Genomic DNA, 14,300 nt, shown 5'->3' with positions numbered 1-14,300 from the left:
TTAGTGTGAGCAAGAAGCATCCCTCTTGTTTTCCTATCTAATCTATCCAACAGATTTTGAGCCCATTCAATCACTCCAAAAATGTAAGTTAGGAAAGGAAGAGCAAATTGGTTTATAGCTTGGATTTTGTTCCTAGATATCAACGCTGTTTTCAGAATTAATTTAAGTCTTCTAAACTATTCCTTACTAAGTTTTATTCACATCTGTTCATGTTTTATTGTTGATCCTTCACCAATTCCCAAATATTTATACACTCCCTCTTGCTCAAGTTTTTATATCACATTCTTGTTCCAAAGTGATGTTTTCCTGGTGCTCCAATTTTCCTGCTTTAAAGGTTGATTTTGCACACTTATCAAGACCAACTGTCATTCTTATATCATCTGAAAAATTTTTGACAACCTGCAGCTCTGCTTTCAATTCCTCATCTGATGAGCTATACAGTTTTAAATCCTTGATAAAGAGAAGATGAGAAGTCTTTACACTTTGTTGTTTTTTAGGAGCCAAATTGTAGCCACGGCCTAAGCTGTTAAGTAAACAGCGTAATGGGTTAATGGTAAGGCAGAATAGCACCGGTGACAAAGAGTCACCCTAGAATATCCACCTTTTGAATTTTTATCTCTGGGATAATAATATGTCCTTTATCATGGCTTAATTGCAGAGTGGTTTGCCACAGTTTCATGGTCACTGTAATGTAGTCAATCAGTGTGTTGGGTGTATCTTATACATTTTCAAGCACTCTTTTATCCATGAATGTGGTATACTAGCAAATGCTTTTTTATAGTCAGTCCATGCCATACTTGGATTCTTCCCTTTTTACAGTTCTCCAGTATGACTTTGTTTAACAACAAATGATCCTTTTTTCTATATGACTTTCTTTTATTGCTCCTTTGTTCTACTGCCATAATTGAGTTTTCTTCTAAATGACAATAAACCTTGTCAGCATCAATTCCCGTGTATAGTTTATACGTCGTCGGAAGGCAAACTATTGGTCTCTAATTTTTAGGGTTGCTTGCAGGTTGACTCTTAAGTAGGAGCATTGTTTTGCCTGCTGTTATCCAGGTTGGTGTCTGTTCAGGGTGCACATATAAATAGTTCCTGCTCATAGCTAAATTCTCATGCAAAGATGTCAATACTTTTTACCAAAAGTTAGGTACTACATCTGGGCCAGGGGGGTTCCAGATAGAGGCTTTTCTTAATTTTGTTTCAATCTCTCTGGATGCTACTTTATCCCATTTCATATCCTGCACCTTTAAACTTCTTATTTCTTCTTTTACTTCTATCCATTTAGCATCTTTGTTATGTTCCACAGCATCTTCATAGATACTTCTCCAAAATGTATCTACTTCCTCTTTTTTTTTTACGGTCTTTCAATTCCTTTTACCTTATTTCCCAATTCTTATATAAAACTTTTTTGGGTCATCAATAAATTGCTTATTTTGTACTTTTCCTTTATATTTATCTGTGCATCTTTCAAGTTTTTCCGCTTGTGCTGAAATTTTTAGTTTATTTGCGATAGTGCATTTTAGATCCTGGTCTGTTCTAATACTGTGCATTGCTTTTATCCCATCTATCTTTCATAGTATTTTTGCTGATCTATGCCCTCTTCTGTAGTATTCGTGTGTATATGCATGTGTGTATATGTGTGTGTGTATATACGTGTGTGTGTGTGTGTGTGTGTGTGTGTGTGTGTGTGTGTGTGTGTGTGTGTGCGTGTGTGTATGTGTGTGTGCGTGTCTGTGTGTGTGTGTGTGTGTGTGTGTGTGTGTGTGTGTGTGTGTGTGTGTGTGTGTGTGTGTGTGTGTGTGTGTGTGTGTGTATATGCGTGTGTATATGCGTGTGTGTGTGTGTGTGTGTGTGTGTGTGTGTGTGTGTGTGTGTGTGTGTGTGTGTGTGTGTGTGTGTGTGTGTGTGTGTGTGTGTGTGTGTGTGTGTGTGTGTGTGCTTGTGTGTTATTTGACTCCTAGGTAGAGTGGCTAATGTTCTGTATTCTGTTGGTATGTAAACTGCTCATCTTTTCTTCATTTTATCACTTCTAGCCCTTTCCCACGCTGCTGTTTTCCCTCTTGGTGAGGTTTGTGCTTTCAGTTTCATCAGGAAGTTATTGTTTTCTGTTTCTGAATGTCTTTTACTGTTACTGATCATGTTATATATAGTTCATTTTGAGTGTCTAGTGCTTGCATACTATGAAGTATGTTTTTTTTTTGTCATAATCCTGAATTCTGCTTTCATTTTTTATTATTTGTATGCAGACTTTATAACATATTTCGGTACAAGATGGATCTTTCTGGTGTTTGATGATACTTTTTTTATTTATCATTTGGGGATTATTTCTGTGTATGATGGTTTTTCTCCTGCTAACTGAATAAAATGGTGACAATGTGCTACATTTTGAAGTTTGTGATAGACAAGGGATCTCTGAATAAAATGTCTAGGTGGACCACACTACTTTTCCCAAATCAGTAGAACAGATTTGATGCTGTCTGACTATTCAATATTATTTAAATTTGCTTTGCATAATAGAATTTAATTTAATTACTGATTTCTTAACTGAGCGAATCCACTGGTCCTGTAACCATTTTAAGTCACAACCTAGGAACAATGGAGGAAAAGAAAATACAAATACATAGATGTGAATTCTAGAGCATGCAATTATTAGTCTAAAGATCCAGTGTGGTTAAGTAATAGTCGGTGCTACATTCTACATAGAAAAAGATAATAACAAAAACAAGACAAGAAGACGTACAGGTACTATCCTGTACGCAAGCGCTTACTCTATTTTTGAATAAATAATTCCTTTTGGACTGTATCCAGGTCATGCTCATACCTTTTTATTACTTTCCAAGTTTGTTTTGTGTTTTCATAGAATCTCGAAAAAGGTAATAGTTTATTCAAATATTATGTAGCACAAGTTTTCAGGTTTTAGAGGTACAGCATATATAAAAGAACTGTGTTTTTTTCATTACAATGTACAAACTATCTCTTTCTCTCTCTCTCTCTCTCTCTGTATATATATATATATATATATATATATATATATATATATATATATATATATTGGCAAAAAACTTCTACAGCTATAGGAAAAAACAACAACACCAGAACCAGTAATTGAGCGTGCTTTCATTCTTTTAATATGTAAGAACTTCTTCAGAAATAAAAATGTACAAAGAAAATCAGTAAATATATACTACATGTCATCATATGGCAATAAAGCAGTAAAATAGTAACAGCCAATGAAATAACCCTATTATTTCTTTCAATATGCACATATCATTATATGGTAATGAAGTGACCTGAAAAAATCATGTACAATATACACCATACAGCAAACTAGTGACAAGTGAGTCTGTCATGTGAACTCATGTAAGCCATTTCAAAGCACATTTTAAATTGATATTATCATTCAAACCAGGAGCTGAATCTGCTCTCAACATAAGTTACCATTTGAGTTTCCTAACCTCCAGAAGAGTAGCATAGTTGCAAAAAAAAACAAAAAAGTTCAACTTGCTCTAATACTAAAAATATAAATTTTTCAAAATCGGTACAAGTTGAATGCCTAGCTAGCGCATTTCGAGAGTCAGAACTTCTGATAGCCCCACAATGTTCTTTTATTCTGTCTGACGGTTTCCTGCAAGTCTTTCCCACATAGAAATAATGACAAGAATTACAAACTGCAGCATAAACCAAATTAGAGGATGAACAGTCAAAATGATGGGCAAACATTACTTTATATATGGATCTATGTCAGATGATCAAGTTTTCAGAAACTTGAAATTCATATGCACAAACCAAATGATCATGTTTCCAAAAACTTGAACATCAAAAAAAAAAAAAATTACTTTTTTATGTTTATACAGAGAGGGCTGTACCCCCACACCCCCTGAAGATTATGTATACCAACTCTGAGATCACAATACAGTGAAGAAAAGGGTACATTTCCCAATCCTCACTGTACATTCAAAAGCTTCAAGTTTTTTTTAAAAAATCGATCATATGGTCTCGACCATATGAGTTTTGAGTTTCTGAAAATTCAGTAATCAATTATTTTATTTATTTTTACATTTGTTAACCATGTTAGTCTGACTGGGCCCCGAGAGTCCTTTTTCAGCGGAGACGCGATTAAAAGAGCTCCAGGAAAGTAATTAAAACATAAGAAAAACTTAGAAATTCAAGTTGTAAGATATTTAGTGGAAAAACAGAGAGAAATACACAATATGAATATATACAAGGCAAAAGTACAGTATTTTGAGAATGCAGTAACAATATGTTTGAGAAATTTGGTTAGCATTAAGTTATTTACAAGGAATGTAGCAATGCCTAAAATAAAAAAAAATAAAATAATTCAGAGTAACATCTTGGCATAGTACAACAAAGATGCATTTAATAGCATAGGTTCTAACTGCAGAGAGAGTAATATATGCAAACAGTTTAGGTAAATACCAGGCAGATATGTTAATTTAGAGAAGAAGAAAAAATCAAGTTATTTCCTGACAAGTACAGATTCATGCATGTTGGAAATGAATTTTAGTTACTTTTTGAATATATATATATATATATATATATGTGTGTGTGTGTGTGTGTGTGTGTGTGTGTGTGTGTGTGTGTGTGTGTGTGTGTGTATGTACATTTATATTATATGAATGATCAATATGCTCAAATATTACTTTACAAGTATAATTTTTGATATACGTGTTGGTATTATTAGAAGAACTGTCAGTTTAATGACAAACACAGATCTGAGAGCACTTTAAAAGGAAAAACATTTTAAAAACTGAATAAATACTGCATACTGAAGAGTAATGCTTGTTTTGTATATGTTTTCATTGTCATTTCAGATGCTAATGAATGTAATACCACAACAAGCTGTCCATCAAATTCAGAGTGTCATAACACCATTGGAAGTTACTACTGCATGTGCAAATCTGGATTTTCTTCTTCTTCTGGACAGGCAACGTTTTCTGATGTAAAAATAATCTGTGATGGTATGTATTATCTTCTGTAATTGTTTAGGAATTTAGCAAATTAATGGTCTAGAGTTGATTAGACTGACTTCATGCTTTCCGTATAAAATGTTTCTCAATAGCTAAGATAACAAAATGGGTGAAACCTAACAGGTACATAGCTAACCAGATCATATATCCCATTATTCAGTTCCTACAGTGCACATGTGGAATCTCCTGCTAATGGTGCACAGTATTATATTAACAATGTATGCCATTCCAAGAGCTGGTCTTTCAGCCACTAGACATCTGATAGGGTAGGTAAGAGAATATATCAGTGAATCCTAATTATAGAAGATGTAGTGACGGCATTTAAGTCAGTCCATCAAAACCTGCAAAGTAGAATCTGAAGCCATTAAAAATGAATACCACCACATCCACAAAACAGCTTCTCAAGACCAAACACATCAAAAATTGTATAAACCAAAAGTGTGTTGTAATGATAACATTGATAAGGACAAAACAACCAGCATCACAATAGCCCTTCAGCACCCCCATCATGGGAGGTGTATGCTAACACCTCCCATTCGTACTGTGAGAAAATTAGCACCTATGCAAACTGCTTTTTTGAGGAACTATGTTATTGCAGTATAACAATATTTTTATATTAACGAAGCCTCTATCCTTTTCTACTGAGAAAGTTTTAGTCACTCATCTTTCACGTAATTGGCATTGCTCTAAAGGCATTTGATAAAGCTGTCTGGTGAGCTCTGAGTTAGGACAGTCATCCAAACTTGCTGCATCCTTCCTGGATTCCAGTGTAATTTACCCATACACTTATCTAGCAACAATGGTATCCCTGTCCATCCGACCTCATGACTTGTTTAGGAGCAAGAGTAACCACATTTTCTGCAGCTTATATAAAGACGTAGTCATATGAAGGAGCCACATATCATAAGTTGCTGCAGCTTATATAAAGACATGTAGTCATATGAAGGAGCCACATATCATGAGCAAGCTTCAAGACCACGGCCTCTGACAACAGTCTGCAGCAAGCATTGTGTCTCTGTTGTCTGCAAGATGCTTTCCCCAGTACTTCTGTCTACCCAGCTATAAATGCTTTGTATATGTTATATATACACTGGGGTAGATATAGGCTGTATATACTTTGGATACGTTATATATAATAGTGGATATATATGTATATATATATATATATATATATATATATATATATATATATATATATATATATATATATATATATATATATATATATATATATACATATATATATATATATAGGTCTACTTTGAAACATCTAAAACCCATAACATCTAATTTCATAACATTGAGACCACAACATCTAAAACCCAAAACATCTAATTTCATAACATTGAGATCACAACATCTAAAACCTATAACATCGAATTTTATAACATCTAACACTACAAATCACAAGAAAATAACATTCCCTCCAGATATAGTGACACCAAACTACCAAACAAAGTTTTTACTACATTTCTGCAGGGGGGCAAAACCCCCTGCACCCCACACCCCCCTGTAAATTAAATATACCAACTCCAAAATTGCACTGCAGTGGGAAAAAGTTAATTTACTAACCCCACTGTATCAAGCCTCCTGCAGAAACATAGTAAAAAGTGTGTTTGGTAGTTTGGTTTCATTATATGTCATTATATGTGGAGGGGATGTTATTTTCATGTGATTTGTACTGTTAGATGTTATGAAATTCAATGTTTTGGGTTTTAGATGTTCGGGTCTCAATGTTATGAAATTAGATGTTATGTGTTTTAGATGTTTCAAAGGGAACCCACATATATATATATATCTATATATATATATATATATATATATATATATATATATATATATTTATATATGGGAACACTTCACATAATCGAATTACTGAAATCTCGAATTTCATATGGTCGAGACCATATAATCGAGATTTCAGTAAATTGAATATGTGCAGTGTTTAAAAATAAGAGTTTACTTACCTTAATACATTGCGTGCACACAGAGGCAAGGATTCTTGTACGCTCTGTGTGTACGTAATGTTTTATTTTTTTTTGCGGTGTTGACAGGAAATGAGAAATCTCCCATTTTGCGCTTCCGCATACAGCACAAGATGAGAGATTTCCCATTTCCCCACTGTAGCGCGATCTTGGAGTTGGTATATTTAAGTAGGGGGGTGTGGGGGGCACAGCCCCCCACATGGGGGTGCAGGCGGGCAAAGTCCCCCTGCAAAAGCGAAGTTTGTCTTTTTTTTTTTTTTGGTTTCGCTTCAGAAGTTCGAGTTTACGAAACTCGATCTTTTGGTTTCGGTTATTTGCAGTTCGAGATTTTGTAAATTCGAGCTTCTGAAGTGAATCCATATATATATATATATATATATATATATATATATATATATATATATATAGATAGATATATAAATAGATATATATATACACATATGTGTGTGTGTATAATTTGGATATGTTATATATACCAGTGGATATAAGCTGAAAATACTTTGGATATGTTATATATACTAGTGGATATAAGCTGTATATACTTTGGATGTGTTATATATACCCCTGGATGTAAGTTGTATGTACTTTGGATAGGTTATATATACCAGTGAATATAACCTGTATATACTTCTGATATGTTTTTTATATAGATATATAATATATACCAGTAGATATAAGGTGTATATACCGTGGATATGTTATATATATCAGTGGCTATAAGCTGTATGTACTTTGGATATGTTATATATGCCACTGGATGTAAGTTGTATATACTTCAGATATGTTATATATACCAGTGAATATAACCTGTATATACTCCAAAATGTTATATATTCCAGTAAATATAAGCTGTATATACCTTGGATATGTTATATATACTAGTGGATATAAGCTGTATATACTTTGGATATGTTATATATACTAGGGGATATAAGCTGTATATACTTTGGATGTGTTATATATACCACTGGATGTAAGTTGTGTATAATTCAGATATGTTATATATACCAGTGAGTATAACCTGTATATACTTCTGATATGTTATATATACCAGTAGATATAAGCTGTATATACCTTTGTTATGTTATTTATACCAGTAGATATAAGCTGTATATACCTTGGATATGTTATATATACTTGTGGATATAAGCTATTGGATATGATATACTAGTGGATGTAATAATACCAACCTGCCAGACTGCCAAATCAATGGACTTTTCCATGCAGGTAGAGAAACAACTGTGCACATGGAATGACTGTAGGGAAGATTCTGCATGTAAATTTTCTTTTTCTGTGAAGCTTAATAAAACCAAAAGTGGTGAACATAGTAAATGTGGAGTTTGTTTTCTTAAATTTAAAAAAATGACTTTAATATGATCTTGAATTCATTATAATATAGATATTTTAGTAAAATATGCTACATGAGATCCAACAGGATAGATATTTTACCTGTTTGCTTAATTTTATTCATAATATTTCAGAGCATAGATGTTTTACCTGTTTGTTTGCTTAATTTTATTTGTAATATTTCACAGTATCTACATACCTTTGAGCAAAAACTGGTATTTGCTAGTTCCATATCAGAAGGTAACACTGAGAAACAACAAATGGAATATCAATACAAATGAGAAGCACAGAAGTCTAACACAGTTTAATATATACTACTCTCTTTTGAGCTGAGGACTCTAAGCAGACAATTACTCTTGCTTGTTATTGGTGTAGAAGGGGGTAGGATGCGAAAAAGTATAACAACTCATATTTTTGCTTCTGAAGGGACTACATGAAACTTTTTGATAAAGGATTCAGTCTTTACCTTCGTAGCATCTTTATAGTAAACAACTGCTCTGACAAAAATCTTTTTGTTGGTAGCAAAGTAATACATTATTATCATAGTTACTGTGAAAATATATGCTGTATTTCACAGGAGTTAATGTCAGTGTGATATCCTTCCTTTGTGGCAGTGATCAAGGGGCCTCAATCTTCACCACTAACACCTGTGGGGAATGGTCACTGTGAGAAAAAAAACACACATAGTATTTTTTCAGATGCAGCCCTCTGTACTAAGTAGAATTTCCCTTAAGAGTACACAGAGAATGCACCTCCAGTCTTGGGGTTGGGCTTCCTCTCCAGGCCCCAAATAAAACTCCACACTGACCACTATAGAGCTGAGTCCTTAGCTGGGTGTTCCAAGCCAAGTCCTCCACCACACTCTCTGTGAAATCAGTGCATTCAGTGTCCCTTTTCAAAGTAGCTGTCACACACACTCTCTTTGATGTTTGATTTTCACACACACAAATCTGGAAAAGGCTGGTACCCCTTACCTGCTCTGCCACCTCTACCCAGACTATAAAGTAGAATTTCTCTCACCAGAACATCTCAGATGCTCAGGTAAGAGCTGCCCTCTCCAAAGCAAAAAGCACAGCATCAATGGGACCAGACAGTGTCCTGGGCTGCGTCCTACATGAACTCCAAGAAGAGCTAAACCCAAACATAAAACTACTGTTCAATATCAGCCTTACTACAGGATATGTACCCAAAGAGTGGCGTACAGCAACAGTGGTCCCTCTCCACAAAGGTGGTGCCTCAACGGATCCTGGAAACTATTGCCCCATGAGCCTGACTAGCTTGGTCTGCAAAGCTATGGAAAGGATCATCATGGACCTCATAAATAAAGATATTGGGGACCTACAGACACTGGATCCTACCCAGTTCGGCTTTGTTAAGGGCAGATCCTGCCTCTTAAACCTGGTTGATTTCTTTGAAACAGTCACCAAGGCCATTGACGAGGGGAAGGTGGTCCACACAGCCTACCTGGACCTCGTAAAAGCCTTTGATACAATACCCCACTCGGGCATTATAGATAAGCTCACCAGCTTAAATATAAACCCCTATGTCACTAGATGGGTTGCAAACTGGCTCAAGGACAGAACCCACATTGTTAGAATTGCTGGAGCCATGTCAGACTCCAAACCAGTTACAAGTGGCATCCCCCAAGGCTCAGTCCTGGGACCTCTCTTGTTCGGTATATATTTCTCGGAGGTACAGGCCAGCACGGAAGGACTGTGGCTGACTAAGTTCGTAGAAGACTGCAAACTGGGCACCATAATTGACTCTCCAGCTGACACAAGCATCCTCCAAAAGGGCCTCATAGAAACAGACAACTGGTGCCAGAGCCATGGCCTCAAGCTAAACGCCAAAAAGTGTATAGTCATCCCCTTTGGCAAAAACAAAGTGCCCACACATTACCACATAGGTGGTAATCCATTAAGTACAGAAGAAGTAATTAGGGACCTGGGGACCCAAGTTGATAGCAATCTCTCATTTGACAACCACGTGGCCAAAGTGGTTAGAAAAACATTTTATATAGCCCACCTAATCATGAAGGGATTCACATCTATATCAGGGGAGGTCATCGTGCCTCTATACTCATCCCTCATCAGGCCCATAATTGAGTACAATGCCCCTTTTGGGATGTACCTTACCAAACACCTGCAGCAACTGGAAAGACCCTAAAAGTACCTCACCAAGCGGATCATAGGGCTCAAACAGATGCCATATGCTGCCCGGTTAAAGAAACTTCAGCTCTACTCAGTGGCATACCACCTGCTCAGAGGTGATCTGTGCCTGACGTATAAAGCCACGTCCAACCCGGAATTAATGGACATGCTGCACCTCAGAAAATCCAAATCCCATCGAACTATGCGCTCGAGAGATTTGAACCTCAGCACTGAAATAAATAGGACATGCTGGAGGGACAGATTCATAACCCAGAGGCTCCCTTCACTCTGGAATAAAATCCCAGTCCAGGTTAGGCAGAGTCCCTCATTGACTCTCTTCAAGAGGAATCTTGATGAGTGGATGGGAGATCGTAGGTTTACCCCGGGTATCACTTCTTTGTCACTGTTAGACAGAGGCACAGTATACTAACCTCGAAAAAGGGCATAGCAAAATTTATTTAAAATGGATGGTGAAAGCCAAACACACTCTGGCTAGGCTTATAAATGCCCTAGGGCAGATAGCCTAGTATGAACCTATGAACACCCAAAGCCAACTACTTTAAGGATCTTACCAGGGCACCCAATTACACGTATTAAAATTAATACTTATACAAATGGTAATGTTTAACCAAGCATCAAGACCTTCAGTAACATGAAGCCACAGTGCCACTACATAAATGCAAGTACTCTCAAAGGTTAAACATTTTCTAGAAGATCAGCCACAATGAAAGGTATAGATATATTTGATAAATAATGCAAAAGAAAACATGAAAATACTGATTATCTATTTGCAATAAACATACCATAGTTGGAGCAATGTACCACTACTCCATCTGAGGCTGAGCTGTACTACTCCAGCTGAGCTATACTACTCTGTCAGAACACCAAAGTTTTAATCACAGGAAATATAAAAAACAACATAGATGGAAAGAGTCAGCTAGAGAAAAAAAAACAATATTTAGTTAACCTCACCATATTTTTCTTAACTGACTACAGAATTACTGTCACTTAGTTACTTACTAAAGCAAGGCAAGATGAAAGTGGATGAGTGTATTGTCAGGACTCAGAACAGAGTACACACCTCATATAGCTCACTAGTATTCAAATACAATTTCAGTGCTGACTACAGAATGACATCACACCTGGTCACCTGACTCTGTGTTTCCTACACTACCTTCTCACTAGAAACTGAGTCAAGCTCTGGGACTGATATGTACAATACACACATAGAATTTTAGCTAAGATTCATTACAGCATCTGGAAATTGTAAAACAATTCCAACATGTCCACCCTTCCTTCAGAAACTAACAAGCCATTCTCTGACACCTCGGGGTAGCAATTAGTTCACCACTAAGGAGAATAGAGCAGGATCCCAGCCCAGGCTTTTCACAGAGATTATGTCTCTAGCTGCATTCGATCTGTGAGATAAAATCGTTATGGCCTAAAACAAGTCATTTAATTTCAGGCTATTTTTCTTAAGGTGAGCTGGGCTGAGCTTAACCCCTTCCCTTCCAGCATCCTCTGTTAAAATATGTACATTTTATCAGTTACAACAATACAGTCGGACATACATGTACATTTCTTCTCTGTCCAGTAGGACCCACTGTTGATACATTTTTAAAGCAAGCAACTTTAAAAATACATTTTTAACACAAGCACCTGTACAAATCAGTTTGATATTCAAATAACATATAATTCTTTACAAAACTCCAGCTAGCTGTGCTGGCATATGTTACGCATCCGCGGACCTACTCCCCCTGGCACAGCTGGCACTACCTCACATTATCACATTCATTATAAAGCCTTATGTGACTTCTGATCAGTATTTGCATCAGCTGGGAGACAGAAACTATTCAAAGTGTAGACTAAGGACTTCAGTGAAAGTTTTTATTGTGCTTATGATCTCTAATTTAAATTATTCCAAAATGAATTAGAATATTCTAGGACTGATGTAACAGAAGATATAAAACATTAGCAAGGAAATAAACTGAGGAGGTTTATTGGGCTTTGTATTATTGTTGGTATGCAGGAAAATATTACTGAATATGATTCTGGAGGTAAAATATAACATTCCCAAAGTAAAGGGTTAATGTCCCTTTTCTGACTTATGTCAGTGATCTGGGATTAATCTCATTTTTGTGTTTTAATACAGAGATTTAAAGGTGCATCATAAATCACTGCCTTTAGCTATGGGTTATTCCAAGGATATAACAGCTGGACAGTCTTCCAAATTCTTTGTCTCCCTTCACCCATGTGCCTAGGATGCTTTTAGCTCAAGTTCCTAAAAGAGAAAACAGCAATCTGGGTGATAAAAACCTTCAGTACTTTCTTACCACCCTCAAGTCCCTTCAGAGCTTCAGAGGATCATAGGTCAGCTTGTATGTTCCATTGCTGGACAAATAAGCTCCCTTTGGAAATTTACTTCCTCATATTTTATTATTTTTAATGTAGTTTTTGTGGATCTTTTTAAGGATAACAACATCATTGCTATTTTAGTACGTTTTTGAGAAATGGCGAGTTACTCTAGAAATCAAAAGAAATTGCCTAAGATTTAATGTTAAATTAAAACATGGCATTATGATCTAATAATGAACACTGTAAAATTTTAGCTAATAATTTATTTTGCAGGTTTACAGAGACATATTTTTGTCTGTTCTTGTCTGTATGTGAAACACATATGAGTAATACTGGTAAAATAAGGAATCTTTTCCTGAGAATAACATTACATCTTTGAGATTTATGGTCTTACTCCATTTTTTATTACCTTATTAGATACCAAGATTCTGCATTCTGTTATTGTGCTAATATCTTTCTTATCTAAAGTGCAATTAAATGTCTGCACATGATATTAAACTCCCTTTCACTTCATTTCATTTAATATGATTTCTAATTGGTTGTTAAGTGTTTTTTCTCCAGTTCCTGGGACTCAGTACATATTTGCTAATGTGAACATCATCTTATTCAACTCCAGGATTACTATAGATAACCACCATTTTTATATGAGTAATTAGATAAAGCCTTTGGCATAATTACTAATCTCTTCCACAAAATAAATGTCTGTCTCTTATTTTTTCCTTCAGGAATGCTGCTCCTAACACCACTTATTCTTTATTAATAATTTTGACATCCTAATCTAGTAAGTATGTTTCTAGAAGTAAAACTATAGCTGTATGTTAATAATCATTAAAGTAAATAAAGCTCTTCTTTTATTATCACTGCTAATATCATTAATATTCAGAGATCAACAACTTTTAGGTATTCATATCTTACTCTAAGTTTAACTTTTTTATGTGAGAAATGATATCAACAATATGCTTCTGATAATGCTTAGGGTATGATTCTAAAAGACATGCCCCCAGATTTAGTAATCTTCCATGCAAGACTAGCTTAGGCCTGCACAGAAGTGCCCATTTAAGAGCAGGGTGGAAGCGCACCATGCATAGTAACGAAGGCGCTCTGGCCGAGCTCCTAGGCTTACACGGACCGTGTACAAGTGCAGAGGGCATGTCTGAGAGCAGAGCTCTCAGAATAAACATGCCCCTGCAATGTCGAACAGCAGAAGTTGTTAAGAAATGAGCGAGATCACTCACAGGTGTCCCCATATCCCCACCAACAGACCCCCCCACATGTACAAGAGCAACAGGACATATAAAATAAAAGAAGAAACCCATCTATAGCTTTATAACACCGATTAAAGCTAACCGTAGGTGCGCGGTTGTGCCCATCGCTTAGCTACAGTTAATGTAGCTGAAATAGCAAAAGGAGGATAAAAAGCAGGATATGTGCAAAGGAAGCAGTACAGCAATATTGTAGCGGGCAGAGCGTTC

The sequence above is a fragment of the Protopterus annectens genome, chromosome 9.part0 (genome assembly GCF_019279795.1).
Source record: "Protopterus annectens isolate FY-2018-M chromosome 9.part0, PAN1.0, whole genome shotgun sequence".
NCBI classification, from domain to species: Eukaryota; Metazoa; Chordata; order Ceratodontiformes; family Protopteridae; genus Protopterus; species Protopterus annectens.
The sequence above is the reverse complement of the archived record's forward strand: the minus strand, read 5'-3'. Positions refer to the sequence as shown.